Below are 21,578 nucleotides of genomic sequence, written 5' to 3'. Positions count from 1 at the left end.
TATTCATCTGTTTTCATCCTTGAGCAACAAACACCAATCTTTGATCACCAACTGATGAATGTCCATCTTTCGTTACGGGTATCGTGACCAGTGCAAAGAGCCTCCTGGTTTATTGCATCAACATTATAATGTTGAACACTGACAAGATCGCTCCTTTTAAATCTTCTTTAACCCAAGATCAGGTTCCACTGCCGCCCTCATATTTCCCACTGCCACCCGGTATCATCTGAAATCAAACTCTGTCTGTGGCCTCTACACCAACCGCCCCCTCACCCAGCTCCACTGTAAACGCTCTCTGTCACTTTCCCCACACCATTGCATAGCCCTGCTCTCTCCACCTCTCCCTGTCAAGATCCCACCTGAGGCATTCCTCTCGTCTGTTGCAAACCTCCCCCACTGCATTCCCCAACATCTGTCCGTCTCACTCCAAATCACGTGCTCGCCCCTTCCCTCTTGCTCCGCATCACGTGCTCGCCCCCTCCCTCTCGCTCCACGTCACGTGCTCGCCGCCTGTGTCACATTCTCTCCCTCCCTCTCTGTCACGTTCTCTCCCTCCCTCTCCGAGTCACATTCTCTCTCCCTCCGTCTCAGTCACATTCTCTCCCTCCCTCTCTGAGTCACATTCTCTCTCTCGCTCTCTGTCGCATTCTCTCCCCCCCCGTCACATTCTCTCCCTCCCTCTGTCACATTCTCTCTCCCTGTTTCAGTCACATTCTCTCCTGACCTCTCAGTCACATTCTCTCTCCCTCCCTCTCAGTCACATTCTCTCTCTCTCCCTCCCTCTCAGTCACATTCTCTCTCATTCCCTGTCTTTGCGTGTCACATTCTCTCTCTCTCTCCCTCCCTCTCAGTCACATTCTCTCTCATTCCCTGTCTTTGCGTGTCACATTCTCTCTCTCTCTCCCTCCCTCTCAGTCACATTCTCTCTCTCTCCCTCCCTCTCAGTCACATTCTCTCTCTCTCTCCCTCTCAGTCACATTCTCTCTCTTTCTCTCTCCCTCTCAGTCACATTCTCTCTCTCTCCCTCCCTCTCAGTCACATTCTCTCTCTCCCTCTCTCTGAAACATCCTCTCTCTCCCTGTCTGTGTGTCACATTCTCTCTCTTGCTCGCTCTATGTGTCACATTCTCTCGCTTGGGCTGTCACATTCTCTCGCTCGTGCTCTCTGTCACATTCTCTTTCTCTCTCGCTCGCACTCTGTGTCACATTCTCTCGCTCGCTCTGTGTCACATTCTCTCACTCGCACTGTCACATTCTCTCTCTCGCTCGCTCTGTGTGTCACATTCGCTTGCTCGCGCTCTCTGTCACATTCGCTCGCTCGCGCTGTCACATTCGCTCACTCGCTGTGTGACATTCTCTCGCTCGCTGAGCGTCACATTTTCTCGCTCTCTTGGTCACATTCTCTCGCTGTCACATTCTTTCTCCCTCACTCTCCATCACAGTCTCTCTCTCTCGCTCTCTCTCTCTCTCTTGCTCTCTTTCTCTCTATCACATTCTCTCTCTCTCTCTCTAGCTCTCTCTCTATCACATTCTCTCCATCTCGCTCGCTTTCTCTCTATCACATTCTCTCTCTCTCTAGCTCTCTCTCTATCACATTCTCTCTCTCGCTCTCTTTCTATCACATTCTCTCTCTCTCTTGCTCGCTGTCACATTCTCTCGCTCGCTGTCTGTGTGTCACATTCTCTCACTCTCTGAGTGTCACATTCTCTCGCTCTCTCTATCACATTTGCTCGCTCTCGCTCTCTCTATCACATTCTCTCTCTCTCTCGCTGTCACAGTTTCTCTCTCTCTCTGTCACATTCTCTTTTGCTCTCTCTGTCACATTCTCTCTTGCTCTCTATCGCATTCTCTCTCTCTCGCTCTCTCTCTCTTGCATTCTCTCCCTCTATCGCATTCTCTCTTTCTCTCCCTCTATCGCATTCTCTCTCTCTCGCTCGCTTTATCGCATTCTCTCTCTATCGCATTCTCTCTCTCTCTATCACATTCTCTCTCTCTCGCTCGCTCTCTCTATCGCTCTCTCTCTCGCTCGCTTTATCACATTGTCTCTCTCTCGCTCGCTCTCTATCGCATTCTCTCTCTCTCTATCACATTCTCTCTCTCTCGCTCGCTCTCTCTATCGCATCCTCTCTCTCTATCGCATCCTCTCTCGCTCGCTTTATCACATTGTCTCTCTCTCTCTCGCTCTCTATCGCATTCTCTCTCTCTCTTGCATTCTCTCTCTCTCTCGCATTCTCTCTCTCTCTCTCTCTCGCTCGCTCTATCACATTCTCTCTCTCTATCGCTCGCTTTATCGCATTCTCTCTCTCTCTCTCGCATTCTCTCTATCGCATTCTCTCTCTCTCTCTCGCATTCTCTCTTCCGCATTCTCTCTCTCTCGCATTCTCTCTCTCTCTCTCATTCTCTCTCTCTCTCCCGCATTCTCTCTCTCTATCGCATTCTCTCTCTCTCTCTCTCGCATTCTCTCTCTCTCCCGCATTCTCTCTCTCTCTCTCTCTCGCATTCTCTCTCAAATTCTCTCTCTCTCTATCGCATTCTCTCTCGCTCTCTCTCTATCGCATTCTAGCTCTCTCTCTCGCATTCTCTCTCTCTCTCTCCCGCATTCTCTCTCTCTCTCTCGCATTCTCTCTCGAATTCTCTCTCTCTCTCGCACTCTCTCTACCGCATTCTCTCTCTACCGCATTCTCTCTCTCTCTCTCGCATTCTCTCTTTCTCTCTCGCATTCTCTCTCTCGCTCGCATTCTCTCTCTCTCGCACGCATTCTCTCTCTCGCACGCATTCTCTCTCTCTCGCTCGCATTCTGTCTCTCTCGCATTCTCTCTCTCTCTCTCTCGCATTCTCTCTCTCTCGCATTCTCTCTCTCTACCGCATTCTCTCTCTCTCTCTCTCGCATTCTCTCTCTCATTCTCTCTCTATCGCATTCTCTCTCTCGCTCTCTCTACCGCATTCTCTCTCTCTCTCTCGCATTCTCTCTCTATTGCATTCTCTCTCTATCGCATTCTCTCTCTCGCTCGCTCTCTCTCTACCGCATTCTCTCTCTCTCTCTCTCGCATTCTATCTCTCTCTCGCATTCTCTCTCTCTCTCGCTCGCATTCTCTCTCTCTCGCTCGCATTCTCTCTCTCTCTCCCGCATTCTCTCTCTCTCTCTCTCGCATTCTCTCTCTCTCTCCCGCATTCTCTCTCTCTCTCTCTCGCATTCTCTCACGAATTCTCGCTCTCTCTCTCGCATTCTCTCTCTCGCATTCTCTCTCTCTCTCCCGCATTCTCTCTCTACCGCATTCTCTCACGAATTCTCTCTCTCTTTATCGCATTCTCTCTCTCTCATTCTCTCTCTCTCTCGCATTCTCTCTCGAATTCTCTCTCTGTCTATCGCATTCTCTCTCTCGCTCTCTCTCTCATTCTCTCTCTCGCATTCTCTCTCTCGCTCTCTCATTCTCTCTCTCGCTCGCTCTCGCATTCTCTCTCTCTCTCTCGCATTCTCTCTCTCTCTCCCGCATTCTCTCTCGAATTCTCTCTCTCTTTATCGCATTCTCGCTCTCTCTCTCGCATTCTCTCTCTCTCTCTCCCGCATTCTCTCTCTCTCTCCCGCATTCTCTCTCTCTATCGCATTCTCTCTCTCTCTCTCGCATTCTCTCTCTCTCCCGCATTCTCTCTCTCTCCCGCATTCTCTCTCTCTCTCTCTCCCGCATTCTCTCTCTCTCGCATTCTCTCTCGAATTCTCTCTCTCTCTCTCTCTATCGCATTCTAGCTCTCTCTCTCGCATTCTCTCTCTCTCTCCCGCATTCTCTCTCTCTCTCTCTCGCATTCTCTCTCTCTCTCTCTCGCATTCTCTCACGAATTCTCGCTCTCTCTCTCGCATTCTCTCTCTCGCATTCTCTCTCTCTCTCCCGCATTCTCTCTCTACCGCATTCTCTCACGAATTCTCTCTCTCTTTATCGCATTCTCTCTCTCTCGCTCGCATTCTCTCTCTCTCATTCTCTCTCTCTCTCGCATTCTCTCTCGAATTCTCTCTCTCTCTATCGCATTCTCTCTCTCGCTCTCTCTCTCATTCTCTCTCTCGCATTCTCTCTCTATCGCATTCTCTCTCTCGCTCTCTCATTCTCTCTCTCGCTCGCTCTCGCATTCTCTCTCTCTCGCATTCTCTCTCGAATTCTCTCTCTCTCTCTCTCTCTCGCACTCTCTCTCTACCGCATTCTCTCTCTACCGCATTCTCTCTCTCTCTCTCACATTCTCTCTCTATTGCATTCTCTCTCTCATTCTCTCTCTATCGCATTCTCTCTCTCTCTCTCTCTACCGCATTCTCTCTCTCTCTCTCTCTACAGCATTCTCTCTCTCTCTCTCGCATTCTATCTCTCTCTCGCATTCTCTCTCTCTCTCGCTCGCATTCTCTCTCTCTCGCTCGCATTCTCTCTCTCTCTCCCGCATTCTCTCTCTCTCGCATTCTCTCACGAATTCTCGCTCTCTCTCTCTCTCTCTCTCTCTCGCATTCTCTCTCTCTCTCGCATTCTCTCTCTCTCTCCCGCATTCTCTCTCTACCGCATTCTCTCACAAATTCTCTCTCTCTTTATCGCATTCTCTCTCTCTCGCTCGCATTCTCTCTCTCTCTCTCTCACATTCTCTCTCGAATTCTCTCTCTCTCTATCGCATTCTCTCTCTCGCTCTCTCTCTCATTCTCTCTCTCTCTCTCGCATTCTCTCTCTCTCTCTCGCATTCTCTCTCTATCGCATTCTCTCTCTATCGCATTCTCTCTCTCGCTCTCTCATTCTCTCTCTCGCTCTCTCTCGCATTCTCTCTCTCTCTCTCGCATTCTCTCTCTCTCTCCCGCATTCTCTCTCGAATTCTCTCTCTCTTTATCGCATTCTCGCTCTCTCTCTCGCATTCTCGCTCTCTCTCGCATTCTCTCTCTCTCGCATTCTCTCACAAATTCTCTCTCTCTTTATCGCATTCTCTCTCTCTCGCATTCTCTCTCTCTCGCATTCTCTCTCTCTCGCATTCTCTCTCTCTCTCTCGCATTCTCTCTCTCTCGCATTCTCTCTCTCTCTCGCATTCTCTCTCTCTCTCGCATTCTCTCTCGAATTCTCTCTCTCTATCGCATTCTGTCTCTCGCTCTCTATCGCATTCTCTCTCTCTCTCGCATTCTCTCTCTCTCTCTACCGCATTCTCTCTCTCTCTCTCGCATTCTCTCTCTCTCTCGCACTCTCTCTCTCTACCGCATTCTCTCTCTCTCTCTCTCGGATTCTCTCTCTCTCTCTCTCTCTCGCATTCTCTCTCGAATTCTCTCTCTCTATCGCATTCTGTCTCTCGCTCTCTCTCTATCGCATTCTCGCTCTCTCTCTCGCATTCTCTCTCTCTCGCACTCTCTCTCGACAGCATTCTCTCTCTCGCTCGCATTCTCTCGCTCGCATTCTCTCTCTCTCGCTCGCATTCTCTCTCTCGCATTCTCTCTCTCTCGCTCGCATTCTCTCTCTCTCGAATGCATTCTCTCTCTCTCGAACGCATTCTCTCTCTCTCGAACGCATTCTCTCTCTCTCGCACGCATTCTCTCTCTCTCGCATTCTCTCTCTCTCTCTCGCATTCTCTCTCTCTCTCGCATTCTCTCTCTCTACCGCATTCTCTCTCTCTACCGCATTCTCTCTCTCTCTCTCGCATTCTCTCACGAATTCTCTCTCTATCGCATTCTCGCTCTCTCTCTCTCGCATTCTCTCTCCCTCGCATTCTCTTTCTCTCCCTCTCGCATTCTCATTCTCTCTCTCGCATTCTCTCTCTCGCATAGTCTCTCTCTCGCATTCTCTCTCTCTCGCATTCTCTCCCTCTCGCATTCTCTCTCTCTCTCCCGCATTCTCTCTCTCTCTCTCTCGCATTCTCTCACGAATTCTCTCTCTCTTTATCGCATTCTCGCTCTCTCTCTCGCATTCTCTCTCTCTCTATCGCATTCTCCCTCTCTCTCTATCGCATTCCCTCTCGCCCTCTCTCTATCGCATTCCCTCTCGCCCTCTCTCTATCGCATTCCCTCTCTCTCTCCCGCATTCTCTCTCTCGCTCTCTCTCTCCCTCTATCGCATTCTCGCACTCTCTCTCTCTATCGCATTCTCTCTCTCTAACGCATTCTCTCTCACTCTCTCGCTCGCATTCTCTCTCTCGCTCGCATTCTCTCTCTCTCGCATTCTCTCACGAATTCTCTCTCTCTTTATCGCATTCTCGCTCTCTCGCATTCTCTCTCTCTCTCTCTCGCATTCTCTCTACCGCATTCTCTCTCTCTCTCTCGCATTCTCTCTCTATTGCATTCTCTCTCTCATTCTCTGTCTATCGCATTCTCTCTCTCGCTCTCTCTCTACCGCATTCTCTCTCTCTCTCTACCGCATTCTCTCTCTCTCTCTCGCATTCTCTCTCTCTCTCTCGCATTCTCTCTCTCTCTCTCGCATTCTCTCTACCGCATTCTCTCTCTCTCTCTCGCATTCTCTCTCTATCGCATTCTCTCTCTCATTCTCTCTCTATCGCATTCTCTCTCTCGCTCTCTCTCTACCGCATTCTCTCTCTCTCTCTCGCATTCTCTCTCTCTCTCTCGCATTCTCTCTCTCTCTCTCGCATTCTCTCTCTCTCTCTCGCATTCTCTCTCTCTCTCGCATTCTCTCTCTCTCTCGCATTCTCTCTCTCTCTCGCATTCTCTCTCTCTCTCGCATTCTCTCTCTCTCTCGCATTCTATCTCTCTCTCGCATTCTTTCTCTCTCTCTCGCTCGCATTCTCTCTCTCTCGCTCGCATTCTCTCTCTCTCGCATTCTCTCTCTCTCTCCCGCATTCTCTCTCTCTCTCTCGCATTCTCTCACGAATTCTCGCTCTCTCTCTCGCATTCTCTCTCTCTCTCCCGCATTCTCTCTCTCCTGCATTCTCTCACGAATTCTCTCTCTCTTTATCGCATTCTCTCTCTCTCGCTCGCATTCTCTCTCTCTCTCTCTCGCATTCTCTCTCTCTCTCGAATTCTCTCTCTCTCTATCGCATTCTCTCTCTCGCTCTCTCTCTCATTCTCTCTCTCTCTCGCATTCTCTCTCTCTCTCTCGCATTCTCTCTCTATCGCATTCTCTCTCTCGCTCTCTCATTCTCTCTCTCGCTCTCTCTCGCATTCTCTCTCTCTCTCCCGCATTCTCTCTCGAATTCTCTCTCTCTTTATCGCATTCTCGCTCTCTCTCTCGCATTCTCTCTCTCTCTCGCATTCTCTCTCTCTCTCGCATTCTCTCACGAATTCTCTCTCTCTTTATCGCATTCTCTCTCTCTCGCATTCTCTCTCTCTCGCATTCTCTCTCTCGCTCTCTCTCTCTCGCATTCTCTCTCTCTCTCCCGCATTCTCTCTCTACCGCATTCTCTCACGAATTCTCTCTCTCTTTATCGCATTCTCTCTCTCTCGCTCGCATTCTCTCTCTCTCATTCTCTCTCTCTCGCATTCTCTCTCTCTCTATCGCATTCTCTCTCTCGCTCTCTCTCTCATTCTCTCTCTCGCATTCTCTCTCTCGCTCTCTCATTCTCTCTCTCGCTCTCTCTCGCATTCTCTCTCTCTCTCTCGCATACTCTCTCTCTCTCCCGCATTCTCTCTCGAATTCTCTCTCTCTTTATCGCATTCTCGCTCTCTCTCTCGCATTCTCTCTCTCTCTCTCCCGCATTCTCTCTCTCTCTCCCGCATTCTCTCTCTCTATCGCATTCTCTCTCTCTCTCTCGCATTCTCTCTCTCTCCCGCATTCTCTCTCTCTCTCCCGCATTCTCTCTCTCTCGCATTCTCTCTCGAATTCTCTCTCTCTCTATCGCATTCTCTCTCTCTCTCTCTATCGCATTCTAGCTCTCTCTCTCGCATTCTCTCTCTCTCCCGCATTCTCTCTCTCTCTCTCGCATTCTCTCTACCGCATTCTCTCTCTCTCTCGCATTCTCTCTCTCTCTCGCACTCTCTCTCTACCGCATTCTCTCTCTACCGCATTCTCTCTCTCTCTCTCGCATTCTCTCTCTATTGCATTCTCTCTCTCATTCTCTCTCTATCGCATTCTCTCTCTCGCTCTCTCTCTACCGCATTCTCTCTCTCTCTCTACCGCATTCTCTCTCTCTCTCTCTCTACCGCATTCTCTCTCTCTCTCTCGCATTCTATCTCTCTCTCGCATTCTCTCTCTCTCTCCCGCATTCTCTCTCTCTCTCTCTCGCATTCTCTCACGAATTCTCGCTCTCTCTCTCTCGCATTCTCTCTCTCTCCCGCATTCTCTCTCTACCGCATTCTCTCACGAATTCTCTCTCTCTTTATAGCATTCTCTCTCTCTCGCTCGCATTCTCTCTCTCTCTCTCACATTCTCTCTCGAATTCTCTCTCTCTCTATCGCATTCTCTCTCTCGCTCTCTCTCTCATTCTCTCTCTCTCTCTCGCATTCTCTCTCTCGCTCTCGCATTCTCTCTCTCGCTCTCTCTCGCATTCTCTGTCTCTCTCTCGCATTCTCACTCTCTCTCTCGCATTCTCTCTCTCTCTCCCGCATTCTCTCTCGAATTCTCTCTCTCTTTATCGCATTCTCGCTCTCTCTCTCGCATTCTCGCTCTCTCTCGCATTCTCTCACGAATTCTCTCTCTCTTTATCGCATTCTCTCTCTCTCCCATTCTCTCTCTCTCGCATTCTCTCTCTCTCGTATTCTCTCTCTCTCTCTCGCATTCTCTCTCTCTCGCATTCTCTCTCTCTCTCTCATTCTCTCTCGAATTCTCTCTCTCTATCGCATTCTGTCTCTCGCTCTCTATCGCATTCTCTCTCTCTCTCGCATTCTCTCTCTCTCTCTACCGCATTCTCTCTCTCTCTCTCGCATTCTCTCTCTCTCTCGCACTCTCTCTCTCTACCGCATTCTCTCTCTCTCTCTCTCGGATTCTCTCTCTCTCTCTCGCATTCTCTCTCTCTATCGCATTCTGTCTCTCGCTCTCTCTCTATCGCATTCTCGCTCTCTCGCACTCTCTCTCGACCGCATTCTCTCTCTCGCTCGCATTCTCTCGCTCGCATTCTCTCTCTCTCGCTCGCATTCTCTCTCTCGCTCGCATTCTCTCTCTCTCGAACGCATTCTCTCTCTCTCGAACGCATTCTCTCTCTCGCATTCTCTCTCTCTCTCTCGCATTCTCTCTCTCTCTCGCATTCTCTCTCTCTACCGCATTCTCTCTCTCTACCGCATTCTCTCTCTCTCTCTCGCATTCTCTCACGAATTCTCTCTCTATCGCATTCTCGCTCTCTCTCTCTCGCATTCTCTCTCTCTCTCTCGCATTCTCTCTCCCTCGCATTCTCTTTCTCTCTCTCTCGCATTCTCATTCTCTCTCTCGCATTCTCTCTCTCGCATTCTCTCTCTCTCGCATTCTCTCTCTCTCGCATTCTCTCCCTCTCGCATTCTCTCTCTCTCTCCCGCATTCTCTCTCGCATTCTCTCACGAATTCTCTCTCTCTTTATCGCATTCTCACTCTCTCTCTCGCATTCTCTCTCTCTCTATCGCATTCTCCCTCTCTCTCTATCGCATTCCCTCTCGCCCTCTCTCTATCGCATTCCCTCTCGCCCTCTCTCTATCGCATTCCCTCTCTCTCTCCCGCATTCTCTCTCTCGCTCTCTCTCGAAATCTCTCTCCCTCTATCGCATTCTCGCACTCTCTCTCTCTATCGCATTCTCTCTCTCTAACGCATTCTCTCTCACTCTCTCGCTCGCATTCTCTCTCTCGCTCGCATTCTCTCTCTCTCTCCCGCATTCTCTCTCTCTCTCTCGCATTCTCTCACGAATTCTCTCTCTCTTTATCGCATTCTCGCTCTCTCTCTCGCATTCTCTCTCTCTCTATCGCATTCTCCCTCTCTCTCTATCGCATTCTCTCACGAATTCTCGCTCTCTCTCTCGCATTCTCTCTCTCTCTCCCGCATTCTCTCTCTCCCGCATTCTCTCTCTCCCGCATTCTCTCACGAATTCTCTCTCTCTTTATCGCATTCTCTCTCTCTCGCTCGCATTCTCTCTCTCTCTCTCGCATTCTCTCTCTCTCTCGAATTCTCTCTCTCTCTATCGCATTCTCTCTCTCGCTCTCTCTCTCATTCTCTCTCTCTCTCGCATTCTCTCTCTCTCTCTCGCATTCTCTCTCTATCGCATTCTCTCTCTCTCTCTCGCATTCTCTCTCTATCGCATTCTCTCTCTCGCTCTCTCATTCTCTCTCTCGCTCTCTCTCTCATTCTCTCTCTCTCGCATTCTCTCTCTCTCTCCCGCATTCTCTCTCGAATTCTCTCTCTCTTTATCGCATTCTCGCTCTCTCTCTCGCATTCTCTCTCTCTCTCGCATTCTCCCACGAATTCTCTCTCTCTTTATCGCATTCTCTCTCTCTCGCATTCTCTCTCTCTCTCTCTCTCGCATTCTCTCTCTCTCGCATTCTCTCTCGCCTTCTCTCTCTCTCGCATTCTCTCTCTCTCGCATTCTCTCTCTCTCTCGCATTCTCTCTCTCTCGCATTCTCTCTCTCTCTCTCTCGAATTCTCTCTCTCTATCGCATTCTGTCTCTCGCTCTCTATCGCATTCTCTCTCTCTCTCGCATTCTCTCTCTCTCTCTCGCACTCTCTCTCTACCGCATTCTCTCTCTCTCTCTCTCGCACTCTCTCTCTCTCTCTCTCGCACTCTCTCTCTCTACCGCATTCTCTCTCTCTCTCGGATTCTCTCTCTCTCTCTCTCTCGCATTCTCTCTCGAATTCTCTCTCTCTCGCATTCTCTCTCGAATTCTCTCTCTCTATCGCACTCTGTCTCTCGCTCTCTCTCTATCGCATTCTCTCTCTCGAACGCATTCTCTCTCTCTCTCGCATTCTCTCTCTCTCGAACGCATTCTCTCTCTCTCTCGCGTTCTCTCTCTCTCTCGCATTCTCTCTCTCTCTACCGCATTCTCTCTCTCTCTCTCGCATTCTCTCACTCTTGCATTCTCTCTCTCTACCGCATTCTCTCTCTCTCTCGCATTCTCTCACGAATTCTCTCTCTATCGCATTCTCGCTCTCTCTCTCGCATTCTCTCTCCCTCGCATTCTCTTTCTCTCTCTCTCGCATTCTCTCTCTCTCTCCCGCATTCTCTCTCTCTCTCTCTCGCATTCTCTCACGAATTCTCTCTCTCTTTATCGCATTCTCGCTCTCTCTCTCGCATTCTCTCTCTCTCTATCGCATTCTCCCTCTCTCTCTATCGCATTCTCCCGCTCTCTATCGCATTCCCTCTCGCCCTCTCTCTATCGCATTCCCTCTCTCTCTCCCGCATTCTCTCTCTCGAAATCTCTCTCCCTCTATCGCATTCTCGCACTCTCTCTCTCTCTATCGCATTCTCTCTCACTCTCTCGCTCGCATTCTCTCTCTCGCTCGCATTCTCTCTCTCTCGCATTCTCTCTCTCTCTCCCGCATTCTCTCACAAATTCTCTCTCTCTTTATCGCATTCTCGCTCTCTCTCTCGCATTCTCCCTCTCTCTCTATCGCATTCTCCCTCTCTCTATTGCATTCACTCTCGCCCTCTCTCTATCGCATTCCCTCTCTCTCTCCCGCATTCTCTCTCTCTCTCGCATTCTCTCTCTCTCCCGCATTCTCTCTCTCTCGCATTCTCTCACTCTTTATCGCATTCTTGCTCTCTCTCTCGCATTCTCTTTCTCTCTCTATCGCATTCTCCCTCTCTCTCTATCGCATTCTCCCACTCTCTCTATCGCATTCCCTCTCTCTCTCCCTCTCGCATTCCCTCTCTCTCTCCCTCTCGCATTCTCTCTCTCTCGCATTCTCTCTCTCTCTCTCGCATTCTCTCTCTCTCTCCCGCATTCTCTCTCTCTCTCGCATTCTCTCACGAATTCTCTCTCTCTCTATCGCATTCTCGCTCTCTCTCTCGCATTCTCTTTCTCTCTCTATCGCATTCTCCCTCTCTCTCTATCGCATTCTCCCACTCTCTCTATCGCATTCTCCCACTCGCCCTCTCTCTATCGCATTCCCTCTCGCCCTCTCTCTATCGCATTCCCTCTCTCTCTACCGCATTCTCTCTCCCTACCGCATTCTCTCTCTCTATCGCATTCTCTCTCTCTATCGCTCTCTCGCTCTCTCTCTACCGCATTCTCTCTCTCTCTCTCTCTCTCGCATTCTCTCTCGCTCGCATTCTCTCTCTCTCTCTCTCGCATTCTCTCTCTCTCTCGCTCGCATTCTCTCTCTCGCGTTCTCTCTCTCGCTCGCATTTTCTCGCTCGCATTCTCTCTCTCGCTCACATTCTCTCTCTCTCGCTCGCATTCTCTCTCTCTTGCATTCTGTCTCTCTCTCTCGCATTCTCTCACTCTCTCCCGCATTCTCTCACTCTCTCCCGCATTCTCGCACGAATTCTCTCTCTCTTTATCGCATTCTCGCTCTCTCTCTCGCATTCTCCCTCTCTCTCTATCGCATTCTCCCTCTCTCTCTATCGCATTCTCCCTCTCTCTCTCGCTCTCTCTCTCGCTCTCTCTCTACCGCATTCTCTCTCTCTACCACATTCTCTCTCGAAATCTCTCTCCCTCTATCGCATTCTCGCACTCTCTCTCTCTATCGCATTCTCTCTCTCGCTCTCTCTCTATCGCATTCTCTCTCTCTCGCATTCTCTCTCTCTCTCGCTCGCATTCTCTCTCTCTCTCTCGCTCGCATTCTCTCTCTCTCTCTCGCTCGCATTCATTCTCTCTCTCGCTCGCATTCTCTCTCTCGCATTCTCTCTCTCGCATTCTCTCTCTCTCGCTCGCATTCTCTCTCTCTCGAATGCATTCTCTCTCTCGCTCGCATTCTCTCTCTCTCGCTCGCATTCTCTCTCTCTCGCATTCTCTCACGAATTCTCTCTCTCTCTCTCGCATTCTCTCTCTCTCGCATTCTCTCTCTCGCTCTCTCTCTCTCGCATTCTCTCTCTCTCTCTCTCTCGCATTCTCTCTCTCTCCCGCATTCTCTCTCTACCGCATTCTCTCACGAATTCTCTCTCTCTTTATCGCATTCTCTCTCTCTCGCTCGCATTCTCTCTCTCTCTCTCTCGCATTCTCTCTCTCTCTCTCTCTCGCATTCTCTCTCGAATTCTCTCTCTCTCTATCGCATTCCCTCTCTATCGCATTCTCTCTCTCTATCGCATTCTCTCTCTATCGCATTCTCTCTCTCGCTCTCTCATTCTCTCTCTCGTTCTCTCTCGCATTCTCTCTCTCTCCCGCATTCTCTCTCGAATTCTCTCTCTCTTTATCGCATTCTCGCTCTCTCTCTCTCGCATTCTCTCTCTCTCGCATTCTCTCACGAATTCTCTCTCTCTTTATCGCATTCTCTCTCTCTCGCATTCTCTCTCTCTCGTATTCTCTCTCGCTCTCTCTCTCTCTCACATTCTCTCTCTCTCTCTGTCGCATTCTCTCTCGAATTCTCTCTCTCTATCGCATTCTGTCTCTCGCTCTCTATCGCATTCTCGCTCTCTCTCTCGCATTCTCTCTCTCTCTCTCGCACTCTCTCTCTACCGCATTCTCTCTCTCTCTCTCGCATTCTCTCTCTCTCTCGCATTCTCTCTCTCTCTCGCATTCTCTCTCTCTCTCGCATTCTCTCTCTCTCTCTCGCATTCTCTCTCTCTACCGCATTCTCTCTCTCTCTCTCTCGGATTCTCTCTCTCTCTCTCGAATTCTCTCTCTCTTGCATTCTCTCTCGAATTCTCTCTCTCTATCGCATTCTGTCTCTCGCTCTCTCTCTATCGCATTCTCGCTCTCTCTCTCGCATTCTCTCTCTCTCTTGCACTCTCTCGCTACCGCATTCTCTCTCTCGCTCGCATTCTCTCGCTCGCATTCTCTCGCTCGCATTCTCTCTCTCTCGAACGCATTCTCTCTCTCTCGCATTCTCTCTCTCTCTCGCATTCTCTCTCTCTCTCTCGCATTCTCTCTCTCTCTCGCATTCTCTCTCTCTACCGCATTCTCTCTCTCGCATTCTCTCACGAATTCTCTCTCTATCGCATTCTCGCTCTCTCTCTCGCATTGTCTGTCTCTCTCTCGCATTCTCTCACGAATTCTCTCTCTCTTTATCGCATTCTCGCTCTCTCTCTCGCATTCTCTCTCTCTCTCTATCGCATTCTCCCTCTCTCTCTATCGCATTCTCCCTCTCTCTATTGCATTCACTCTCGCCCTCTCTCTATCGCATTCCCTCACGCCCTCTCTCTATCGCATTCCCTCTCGCCCTCTCTCTATCGCATTCCCTCTCTCTCTCTCGCATTCTCTCTCTCTCTCGCGTTCTCTCACGAATTCTCTCTCTCTTTATCGCATTCTCGCTCTCTCTCTCGCATTCTCTTTCTCTCTCTCTATCGCATTCTCCCACTCTCTCTATCGCATTCTCCCTCTCGCCCTCTCTCTATCGCATTCCCTCTCTCTCTCCCGCATTCTCTCTCTCTACCGCATTCTCTCTCCCTACCGCATTCTCTCTCTCTATCGCTCTCTCTCTACCGCATTCTCTCTCTCTCGCTCGCATTCTCTCTCTCTCTCTCTCTCGCTCGCATTCTCTCTCTCTCTCTCTCGCATTCTCTCTCTCGCTCGCATTCTCTCACTCGCTCGCATTCTCTCTCGCGCTCGCGTTCTCTCTCTCGCTCGCATTCTCTCGCTCGCATTCTCTCTCTCGCTCACATTCTCTCTCTCTCGCTCGCATTCTCTCTCTCTCTCGCACTCTCTCTCTACCGCATTCTCTCTCTACCGCATTCTCTCTCTCGCTCGCATTCTCTCGCTCGCATTCTCTCTCTCGCTCGCATTCTCTCTCTCTCAAACGCATTCTCTCTCTCTCGCATTCTCTCTCTCTCTCTATCGCATTCTCCCTCTCTCTCTATCGCATTCTCCCTCTCTCTATTGCATTCACTCTCGCCCTCTCTCTATCGCATTCCCTCTCGCCCTCTCTCTATCGCATTCCCTCTCTCTCTCCCGCATTCTCTCTCTCTCGCATTCTCTCTCTCTCTCGCATTCTCTCACGAATTCTCTCTCTCTTTATCGCATTCTCGCTCTCTCTCTCGCATTCTCTTTCTCTCTCTCTATCGCATTCTCCCACTCTCTCTATCGCATTCTCCCTCTCGCCCTCTCTCTATCGCATTCCCTCTCTCTCTCCCGCATTCTCTCTCTCTACCGCATTCTCTCTCCCTACCGCATTCTCTCTCTCTATCGCTCTCTCTCTACCGCATTCTCTCTCTCTCGCTCGCATTCTCTCTCTCTCTCGCTCGCATTCTCTCACTCGCTCGCATTCTCTCTCTCGCATTCTCTCTCGCGCTCGCGTTCTCTCTCTCGCTCGCATTCTCTCGCTCGCATTCTCTCTCTCGCTCACATTCTCTCGCTCGCATTCTCTCTCTCGCTCACATTCTCTCTCTCTCGCTCGCATTCTCTCTCTCTCGCATTCTCTCTCTCTCTCTCGCATTCTCTCTCTCTCTCTCTCGCATTCTCTCACTCTCTCCCGCATTCTCTCTCTCTCTCGCATTCTCTCACGAATTCTCTCTCTCTTTATCGCATTCTCGCTCTCTCTCTCGCATTCTCCCTCTCTATCGCATTCTCCCTCTCTCTCTATCGCATTCTCCCTCTCTCTATCGCATTCCCTCTCGCTCTCTCTCTACCGCATTCTCTCTCTACCGCATTCTCTCTCGAAATCTCTCTCCCTCTATCGCATTCTCGCACTCTCTCTCTCTATCGCATTCTCTCTCTCTATCGCATTCTCTCTCTCGCTCTATCGCATTCTCTCTCTCTCTCGCATTCTCTCTCTCTCTCTCGCTCGCATTCTCTCTCTCTCTCGCTCGCATTCTCTTGCTCGCATTCTCTCTCTCGCATGCATTCTCTCTCTCTCGAATGCATTCTCTCTCTCTCGCATGCATTCTCTCTCTCGCTCGCATTCTCTCTCTCTCGCTCGCATTCTCTCTCTCTCGCATTCTCTTTCTCTCGCATTCTCTCTCTCTCTCCCGCATTCTCTCTCTCTCTCTCGCATTCTCTCTCGAAATCTCTCTCCCTCTATCACATTCTCGCACTCTCTCTCTCTAGCGCATTCTCTCTCTCTATCGCATTCTCTCTCTCTATCGCATTCTCTCTCTCTAACGCTCTCTCTCTCCCCCGCATTCTCTCTCTCTCTCTCTCTCGCTCGCATTCTCTCTCTCTCTCTCTCGCATGCGTTCTCTCTCTCTCGAACGCATTCTCTCTCTCTCACATTCTCTCTCTCGCATTCTCTCTCTCGCTCGCATTCTCTCTCTCTCTCTCGCATTCTCTCTCGAATTCTCTCTCTCTCTATCGCATTCTCTCTCTCGCTCTCTCTCGCATTCTCTCTCTCTCTCTCTCGCATTCTCTCTCTCTCTCTTGCATTCTCTCTCTATCGCATCCTCTCTCTCTCTCACGCATTCTCTCTCTCTCTCTCTATCGCATTCTCTCTCTCGCTCTCTCTCTCATTCTCTCTCTCTCTCCCGCATTCTCTCTCTCTCTCCCGCATTCTCTCACGAATACTCTCTCTCTTTATCGCATTCTCGCTCTCTCTCTCGCATTCTCTCTCTCTCGCATTCTCTCTCGAATTCTCTCTCTCTCGCTCTCTCTCTCTCTCGCATTCTCTCTCTCTCTCCCGCATTCTCTCTCTCTCTCGCATTCTCTCACGAATTCTCTCTCTCTCTCGCATTCTCTCTCTCTCTCTCGCATTCTCTCTCGAATTCTCTCTCTCTATCGCATTCTGTCTCTCGCTCTCTCACTCGCATTCTCTCTCTCTCTCGCATTCTCTAACTCTCTCGCATTCTCTATCTCTCTCTCTACCGCATTCTCTCTCTCTCTCTCTCTCGCATTCTCTCCCTCTCTCGCACTCTCTCTCTCTATCGCATTCTCGCTCTCTCTCTCGCATTCTCTCTCGCTACCGCATTCTCACTCTCTCTCGCATTCTCTCTCTCTCTCGAATTCTCTCTCTCTATCGCATTCTGTCTCTCGCTCTCTCTCTATCGCATTCTCGCTCTCTCTCTCGCATTCTCTCTCTCTCTCGCACTCTCTCTCCACCGCATTCTCTCTCTCGCTCGCATTCTCTCTCTCGCTCGCATTCTCTCGAACGCATTCTCTCTCTCTCGAACGCATTCTCTCTCGCTCGCATTCTCTCTCTCTCGCATTCTCTCTCGCATTCTCTGTCTCTCTCGCATTTTCTCTCTCTCTCGCATTCTCTCTCTCTCTCGCATTCTCTCTCTCTCTCTCGCATTCTCTCTCTCTCTCTCGCATTCTCTCGCTCGCATTCTCTCTCTCGCATTCTCTCTCTCTCGAACGCATTCTCTCTCTCTCTCGCATTCTCTCTCTCTCTCGCATTCTCTCTCTCTCGAACGCATTCTCTCTCTCTCTCGCATTCTCTCTCTCTCTCGCATTCTCTCTCTCTCTCGCATTCTCTCTCTCTCTACCGCATTCTCTCTCTCTCTACCGCATTCTCTCACTCTTGCATTCTCTCTCTCTACCGCATTCTCTCTCTCTCTCGCATTCTCTCACGAATTCTCTCTCTATCGCATTCTCGCTCTCTCTCTCGCATTCTCTCTCCCTCGCATTCTCTTTCTCTCTCTCTCGCATTCTCTTTCTCTCTCTCGCATTCTCTCTCTCTCTCCCGCATTCTCTCTCTCTCTCTCCCGCATTCTCTCACGAATACTCTCTCTCTTTATCGCATTCTCGCTCTCTCTCTCGCATTCTCTCTCTCTCTCTCTCTCGCATTCTCTCTCTCTCGCATTCTCTCTCGAATTCTCTCTCTCTCGCTCTCTCTCTCTCTCGCATTCTCTCTCTCTCTCTCGCATTCTCTCTCTCGCATTCTCTCTCTCTCTCCCGCATTCTCTCTCTCTCTCGCATTCTCTCACGAATTCTCTCTCTCTCTCTCGCATTCTCTCTCTCTCTCTCGCATTCTCTCTCGAATTCTCTCTCTCTATCGCATTCTGTCTCTCGCTCTCTCACTCGCATTCTCTCTCTCTCTCGCATTCTCTAACTCTCTCGCATTCTCTATCTCTCTCTCTACCGCATTCTCTCTCTCTCTCTCTCTCGCATTCTCTCTCTCTCTCGCACTCTCTCTCTCTATCGCATTCTCGCTCTCTCTCTCGCATTCTCTCTCGCTACCGCATTCTCTCTCTCTCTCTCGCATTCTCTCTCTCTATCGCATTCTGTCTCTCGCTCTCTCTCTATCGCATTCTCGCTCTCTCTCTCGCATTCTCGCTCTCTCTCTCGCATTCTCGCTCTCTCTCTCGCATTCTCTCTCTCTCTCGCACTCTCTCTCCACCGCATTCTCTCTCTCGCTCGCATTCTCTCTCTCGCTCGCATTCTCTCGCTCGCATTCTCTCTCTCTCGAACGCATTCTCTCTCGCTCGCATTCTCTCTCTCTCTCGCATTCTCTCTCTCTCTCTCGCATTCTCTCTCTCTCTCGCATTCTCTCTCTCTCTCGCATTCTCTCTCTCTCTCTCGCATTCTCTCTCTCTCGCATTCTCTCCCTCTCCATCGCATTCTCCCTCTCTCTCTCTATCGCATTCTCCCTCTCTCTCTATCGCATTCTCCCTCTCTCTCTATCGCATTCCCTCTCGCCCTCTCTCTATCGCATTCCCTCTCTCTCTCCCGCATTCTCTCTCTACCGCATTCTCTCTCACGCTCTCTCGAAATCTCTCTCCCTCTATCGCATTCTCGCACTCTCTCTATCGCTCTCTGTCTCCATTGCATTCTCTCTCTCTCTCGCTCTCTCTCTATCGCATTCTCTCTCTCTCGCATTCTCTCTCTCTCTCGCATTCTCTCTCTCTCTCCCGCATTCTCTCACGCATTCTCTCTCTCTCTCTATCGCATTCTCTCTCTTTCTCTCTCTCGCATTCTCTCTCTCTCGCATTCTCTCTCGAATTCTCTCTCTCTCGCATTCTTTCTCTCTCTCGCATTCTTTCTCTCTCGCATTCTCTCTCGAATTCTCTCTCTCTCTCGCATTCTCTCTCTCTCTCGCATTCTCTCTCTCTCTCGCATTCTCTCTCTCTCGCATTCTCTCTCTCTCTCTCGCATTCTCTCTCTCTCTCGCGCATTCTCTCACGAATTCTCGCTCTCTCTCTCGCATTCTCTCTCTTATTCTCTCTCTCTCTCTCGCATTCTCTCTCTCTCTCGCATTCTCTCACGAATTCTCTCTCTCTTTATCACATTCTCGCTCTCTCTCTCTCGCATTCTCTCTCTCTCTCTCGCATTCTCTCTCAAATTCTCTCTCTCTATCGCATTCTGTCTCTCGCTCTCTATCGCATTCTCGCTCTCTCTCTCGCATTCTCTCTCTCTCTCGCACTCTCTCTCTACCGCATTCTCTCTCTCTCTCTCGCATTCTCTCTCTCTCTCTCGCATTCTCTCTCTCTACTGCATTCTCTCTCTCTCTCGGATTCTCTCTCTCTCTCGCATTCTCTCTCGCTCGCATTCTCTCTCTCTCTCGCATTCTCTCACGAATTCTCTCTCTCTTTATCGCATTCTCGCTCTCTCTCTATTGCATTCTCCCTCTCTCTATCGCATTCCCTCTCGCCCTCTCTCTATCGCATTCCCTCTCTCTCTACCGCATTCTCTCTCTCGCTCGCTCGCATTCTCTCTCGAAATCTCTCTCCCTCTATCGCATTCTCGCACTCTCTCTCTCTATCGCATTCTCTCTCTCTATTGCATTCTCTCTCTCTCTCTCTCTACCGCATTCTCTTCTCTCTCTCTCTCTCGCATTCTCTCTCTCTCGCATTCTCTCTCTCGCATTCTCTCTCTCTCTCCCGCATTCTCTCTCTCTCTCCCGCATTCTCTCGCTCTCTCTCTCGCATTCTCTCGCTCTCTCTCTCGCATTCTCTCTCTCTCGCATTCTCTCTCTCTCTCTCGCATTCTCTGTCTCGCATTCTCTCTCTCTCTCTCGCATTCTCTCTCGAATTCTCTCTCTCTATCGCATTCTGTCTCTCGCTCTCTCTCTCGCATTCTCTCTCTCTCTCGCATTCTCTATCTCTCTCTCGCACTCTCTCTCTACCGCATTCTCTCTCTCTCTCTCTCTACCGCATTCTCTCTCTCTACCGCATTCTCTCTCTCTCTCTCTCTCGCATTCTCTCTCGAATTCTCTCTCTCTCTCTCGCATTCTCTCTCTATCGTATTCTCTCTCTCGCTCTCTCATTCTCTCTCTCGTTCTCTCTCTCTCTCTCTCGCATTCTCTCTCTCTCCCGCATTCTCTCTTGAATTCTCTCTCTCTTTATCGCATTCTCGCTCTCTCTCTCGCATTCTCTCACGAATTCTCTCTCTCTTTATCGCATTCTCTCTCTCTCTCGCATTCTCTCTCTCTCACATTCTCTCTCTCTCTCTCGCATTCTCTCTCGAATTCTCTCTCTCTATCGCATTCTGTCTCTCGCTCTCTATCGCATTCTCGCTCTCTCTCTCGCATTCTCTCTCTCTCTCTCGCACTCTCTCTCTACCGCATTCTCTCTCTCTCTCTCGCATTCTCTCTCTCTCTCGCATTCTCTCTCTCTACCGCATTCTCTCTCTCTCTCTCTCGGATTCTCTCTCTCTCTCTCTCGCATTCTCTCTCGAATTCTCTCTCTCTCGCATTCTCTCTCGAATTCTCTCTCTCTATCGCATTCTGTCTCTCGCTCTCTCTCTACCGCATTCTCTCTCTCGCTCGCATTCTCTCGCTCGCATTCTCTCTCTCTCGCTCGCATTCTCTCGCTCGCATTCTCTCTCTCTCGCTCGCATTCTCTCTCTCTCGAACGCATTCTCTCTCTCTCGCATTCTCTCTCTCTCTCTCGCATTCTCTCTCTCTCTCTCGCATTCTCTCTCTCTCTCGCATTCTCTCTCTCTCGCATTCTCTCTCTCTCTCGCATTCTCTCTCTCTCTCTCGCATTCTCTCACGAATTCTCTCTCTATCGCATTCTCGCTCTCTCTCTCGCATTGTCTCGCTCTCTCTCGCATTCTCTCTCTCTCTCTCTCGCATTCTCTCACGAATTCTCTCTCTCTTTATCGCATTCTCGCTCTCTCTCTCGCATTCTCTCTCTCTCTCGCTCTCTCTCTCTACCGCATTCTCTCTCTCTCTCGCATTCTCTCTCTCGCTCGCATTCTCTCGAACGCATTCTCTCGAACGCATTCTCTCTCTCTCGAACGCATTCTCTCTCGCTCGCATTCTCTCTCTCTCGCTCGCATTCTCTCTCTCTCGCATTCTCTCTCTCTCGCATTCTCTCTCTCTCGCATTCTCTCTCTCTCTCTCTCTCTCGCATTCTCTCTCTCTCTCTCGCATTCTCTCCCTCTCTCTCGCATTCTCCCTCTCTCTCTCTCTATCGCATTCTCCCTCTCTCTATCGCATTCCCTCTCGCCCTCTCTCTATCGCATTCCCTCTCTCTCTCCCGCATTCTCTCTCTACCGCATTCTCTCTCACGCTCTCTCGAAATCTCTCTCCCTCTATCGCATTCTCGCACTCTCTCTATCGCTCTCTCTCTCCATCGCATTCTCTCTCTCCCTCGCTCTCTCTCTATCGCATTCTCTCTCTCTCGCATTCTCTCTCTCTCTCGCATTCTCTCTCTCTCTCGCATTCTCTCACGAATTCTCTCTCTTTATCACATTCTCGCTCTCTCTCTCGCATTCTCTCTCAAATTCTCTCTCTCTATCGCATTCTGTCTCTCGCTCTCTATCGC

The 21,578-nt window shown here is 50.1% G+C and overlaps 1 protein-coding gene across 1 annotated transcript in view; it reads right to left on the bottom strand.

Annotated features, from left to right (window-relative positions):
- The window catches only part of nup160 (nucleoporin 160), a 176,302-nt gene that overhangs the window by 70,749 nt on the left and 83,975 nt on the right, over positions 1-21,578 (bottom strand). The gene's annotated exons all lie outside the window — the stretch shown is intronic.

Source organism: Stegostoma tigrinum, chromosome 17 (assembly GCF_030684315.1).
Source record: "Stegostoma tigrinum isolate sSteTig4 chromosome 17, sSteTig4.hap1, whole genome shotgun sequence".
Classification (NCBI taxonomy): domain Eukaryota; kingdom Metazoa; phylum Chordata; class Chondrichthyes; order Orectolobiformes; family Stegostomatidae; genus Stegostoma; species Stegostoma tigrinum.
This window is presented reverse-complemented; position numbering and strand designations above follow the sequence as displayed.